General features: G+C 24.7%; 1 long non-coding RNA gene across 1 annotated transcript; it reads right to left on the reverse strand.

Annotated features, from left to right (window-relative positions):
* Positions 1-290: 290 nt before the first annotated feature.
* Positions 291-2,709, reverse strand: LOC118646271. The gene is made up of 3 exons (XR_004963812.1): positions 2,277-2,709; positions 2,060-2,190; positions 291-1,624 (listed from the first exon to the last, which is right to left on the reverse strand). It is a non-coding gene; the product is annotated as an uncharacterized LOC118646271 (long non-coding RNA).
* Positions 2,710-5,296: the final 2,587 nt, after the last annotated feature.

Genomic DNA, 5,296 nt, shown 5'->3' on the forward strand with positions numbered 1-5,296 from the left:
TAGAGATATACCATTAGTCTGCAATTTATTAATTTCGTTAACAAGAAATGCAAAAATTTGCTTATTACCAACTGCTTCGTAATCAATAACTTTATGCAATTGTACCAGAAATATATTTTCAAGCATACTCGCGAACCTTTCGTTAATACCACCAATGGTGCAATAAACTACCCCAAGCTTATTTAAACCTCGATGAGTACCTAGAGGATTATTTATTTCTAATTCATCATAGTAAAGTATTAAGGGCAATACTACATTTGTATGACGCTGTTTAAGAGAACGCCAGATTTCACTTTGAAATATATTCTTAATTACGTTTTGCTCATTTTCTTGAATGTTTGTTATTATACTATTATATACATTTGGCAATTCGAGAAATGTCTTCAACATTTCTTCAAGTGGTACAATACATATTTTTCTATTTCTTACGAGCAGTTGTTTGTTACTAGTTTTAATACTGGTGTCAATAAATGCGTCAATACATATTTCTTGCGGTTCTATTAAAGAATGTAATGATTTAAAATATGACATTGTTTAATATTCGGAAGAATAGTTTTCAAATTTATTATGTAAAATATTAAACATAGCAATTAAATCTTGATGAGGATTCGGATCAATAGATTTGTATTTTTCTTGTAGTATTTGAACGCAATTTAATTGATTTTTTATTAATTCGATTATTTCCTGACACAATACACGCGGTAGTGATGGTCGAGAGTATAAATTTGCAACAAATAAGGTTGAACTTTGTGCAATCTTCTCTGCAAATTCTGTAACCGAGATATTAACAGAAGTATCGCTGTTATTAGTGACATGAGAAACAGATGGCATTAATTGTGAAGAATCTATTGTTATTTCTTTCATACTATTAGATTGTGAGGAATTAATTGTTATTTCTTCCGTATTATTACGATGATATATATTATTTTCCATACTGTTTTTTAAACTATTTCCGCATGCAGTATTACTGTTTATCGAATGAGTTTTGGATAAATGTTTTAAAAAACTATAAATGTCGGTAAAGGAACGAGAACACGTTATTGAAGATAATTGTGTTCTTCCTGTTGACAATTTCTGTCGGCATCGAAAAATAGAATGTGTTTTTGTATGTTTAACTTTACAATGAGTTTTTAAACTTGTAATGCATTCATACGATTCAAAGCAAAACGGGCAACAATACATCATAAAAAATTTCCTTAAAATTATAAACACTTAAAATTATACACACGTCAATGAGTATTTTAAACAACTTATCGCTAAATATTAAACTTATACTTATTTTTTATGCTTCATTCTTTTTCATTGCATTTATTACTTCTAAAATGAATGAAGAATTTCTATCATATTTTGTAGTAAATTTATACAACTCACGTTGAATTAGTAGCCAAATGTGATTACTTGCTGTTGGATATTCAATATTTAATACATGAAATATCTTGAAGCACGTATCAATTGCCTTAAAGGCCGATGTCATATTATATAAGACTTTGTCAACGGATACAAAAAATGATGTTATTTCAGCCAGGGTTGGTCCTACGACAATTATATAGGGTTGAACCGTCAATCCTTTTTGATACATAGCATCGATCCGTTGTTCTCGAATCTCGGTTATATCTCCAGCAGTCTATAATTATAATTATATTTTAAAAAGTTTTTAAAAAAACATTTTTTTCAGATAAACGTTAAAGTGCTTTGATATATATTTTGTAGTACTTAAAATTCATATAAAGTACTATCAAAAGTCCACTTAAAAAAAAGTAATATATTCAGTAAGATATGTTATTGCGGGCTGCCAATTACAGATATACTCAATACAATAATATATGCTATTGCAGTATTAACATTGTACTTGCATTAATAGCAAATATTATTGTGTTGAGTATTTTATGTAGTTGGCAGCCCGCAATCACATATGTTATTGGCTATATTACATTTTTTTATGTATATATCAAAATGCACTTTCACTTTAAATATTAAATAAATTTCGTTTTATAAAAGTATATCATTTATAAAAGTAATTTTATAAAAATATATTTAATAGTTAATTTTTAAACCATACCTTTGCATGTATCACAAGACTTTCTTCACATTCTATCATTGAGGGTTTCCAATGACCTTCTTTCGTTCTTATTCTTCCTTTGGGAGGAATCATATACGGTAATGCGCATAATTGTGCAATAGCTTTAGACTCTATTAACAAAAATAAAATAAAATTAGACTTACAAATACAATTATGTAACGCCATAAAAATAATTACATTCAATATACAAACATACCATCACTGTTATCACTTTCTATTATTTGAAATAATTCACGTGCGCGAAAAATTTTCTTTTTTTCAAGAGGACAAATTTTTGCTACATTTGAAAAGAATTGTGGCCACTGACTAATGCCGTTTTCGGTTGTACAATATTATAAATATTGAAAATCGTGAACAATTAATAACCAGCCCATAGGGTGTATTAAAATCGGCCATTTTTCAAAGATATCTGAAATTAACTTATTTCGATTGTTTTCAGCGTCTTTTAAACGAATAGTTGCAGTAGCTTTCCAATGATTTTCGACCATTTCCCATGGTTCTCTATTTGTTTCTAACCATTTTACGCTTGCATCCAATACTTCTGTAGAAACTAAAAACGAAATTAAACATGAAATAATTTGCAAAATAAAGTATATTAATATTATACTCAATATGTAAAAAACATTAAAGTAATTACCAGAAGATATTTCACTTTCTACATCTGTGCTTGTTACATCTGATATTAATATACGTTTATTTTGTTGCAACTTGTTTCGACATTTTTCTACAAGTTTGCTTCGTACAGACACTGATTTTCTATGTAACAAATCTTTTTTAGAAACTGGAGCAATATAATATAAATTTATATCCTCCGATGGAAATATTTCAACCATCTCTTGCGCAAGTTGCAAAAAATCGTGTTTATTAATTGTACTATTAAAAAAAATTAAATTATTTAATTAATTAAAATTTTTTATTTTATGCTTATATAATAAAATAAAATGTTTGACCTACCCTTTAACAGTATTTATAATATTTGAAATGATCAATTCAACAAGCATGTGCCGGCAATACTTTGTCAGTATTTTATTTTTTGCATAATTTCGTAGTATTAAAGCACCTTGTGCGTTTTCTTTCAATATTTCACGGACAGTAGGACGCTGAAGCCTTTTATATGTTTGTGTCCCAACAATTAATTTCTTTTTCTTTAGAGGTGTTTCTTCTGATTCGCAAGAGGATTCGCAGCTACTCGTATCGGATGTATTTTGATTTTGATTCTATAAAAAAATTAATTCCCCATAAATTTTAGGTTTTCCCGATTTCTCCCGGTAAAAAAAAGTAATATATCCAATAAGATTTGTAATTGCGAGCTGTCAACTACAGATAAACTCAATACAACAATATATGCTATTGCTGTATCAATATTGTACTTGCATTAACAACAAATATTGAGTATTTTATGTAGTTAACAGCCCGCAATTACATGTTATTGGCTATATTACTTTTTTTTCTGTGTAGTATAATATCCTGTCTTGTATAAAAAATATAAAGATAAAAAGTTACATCATCTTTCTTAAAATGTTCTGTCCATTTCATAGTAAAACGCATCCTCAACCCAATATTAGGAATTAGTTCCTTAATTAAACGATGTGTGAGACATTCTAATAAACTTATATTAATTGCTTGCGCTATATAAACAAAACAATAATCATATAAATTATTTGTTTGATTAAAAATATTAACAAAATTAAATAATTTACATATCGATAATTATATTAAGTAATGTACATAATATAATTTATAAATGTTATAAATAATATAATTTTGAATCTAATTAGTGTCATTAAAACCATTACTTATTTAATTATATTAAAATACTATTAATATACTAATCATGGAATAAAAATAAGTAATTCATAAATTAAAATAAATTTGTTAAAAGTATTGTTATTGCACAAGTTATTAAAATGAGGTTACAACATTCGTTTTTTAAATACTGTTATTGAATCAATATAATTTTTGATAGAAAAATCTATCATTCGTTCTATCAAAAAAATCAATATAATAATATTCAAATAAATTATATTGATTCAATAGCAGTAACTCATAAACAAATACGTTAATAATTCTTGCATTTAACTCAATACAATATATCTTTTCTGTGCAACAGTATTCAATACTTTTTTAATAAAAACATACTTTTTTAAATCCTAGTATTACTTATTTTTTATAATTATTACGTTTGACCTGACTAGCCTCAAATATATTTAATAAATAGCACACAATTATAGTGCGCTATTTATTAAATATATTTGAGGCCAGTCAGGTCAAACATAATAATTACATTGTTTTTTCTTTTATAATCACTGGCAAATAAATAATTATTTTATTACTTATTCTTATTGATTAAGTAGTTATTAATATTTTTATTTTTTTACATTATATATAATATATTATATAATTCTTAATTTATTAAAAAATTTAATTTAAAATATTTCCTAAAATTGTTTTTATAATACTTCAAAATAATATATATTTAGTTTTTTGTAAATATAATAATTTTAAAATGAGAAAGTATGAAACAAAAGAGATAAGTAAATAGATAGAGAGAATAAGAGGGAGAATGAATAAAGAGAAAAATTTGGTATAAGACAGAGTGTTAGCTAGAAGAAATAAGGACAAATATCAGGTAATAATTAAATAAAAAAAAACATTTAAATAAAATATAATTTATAATTTAATTAATAATTTAATTTTAAATTTTATATAAAATTGTTAATTGTTTGTTACAGAAGGAAAGACAATTGTTAAATAGATATATAGCTAGATTGAGAAAAAGAGTGGAAGAAGAAAAAGAATTTAAAATAAAAATATTTTTATTTTAATATTTAAAATTAGGATATTTTATTTTATAAATTTTATTTATAAATATATTCAATAAATTAATAAAAAGTAAACTTAAATTTATTTGTCTGTTTTTATGTTTGGGATATGTATTTCTTTTATTATTGATGATTAAAATATAGAAATTCTAATATTGATGTTGATATTGACATTAATGATCTAAATTTTTAAATTAAATTTCATGTTAATTCTTATGATGATGATGATGATGATGATAATGATATTGATGTTGTTAAAGATGCTGATAATGGAATAGATATTAATGTTTTTTATGTTGTGGTTAATAACAAAAATAATTATAATGATAATGATATTAAAGATGCTGATGTTGGAATAGATATTAATGTTTTTAATGTTGTGATTGATAACAAA

Source organism: Monomorium pharaonis, chromosome 1 (genome assembly GCF_013373865.1).
Source record: "Monomorium pharaonis isolate MP-MQ-018 chromosome 1, ASM1337386v2, whole genome shotgun sequence".
Taxonomy (NCBI): domain Eukaryota; kingdom Metazoa; phylum Arthropoda; class Insecta; order Hymenoptera; family Formicidae; genus Monomorium; species Monomorium pharaonis.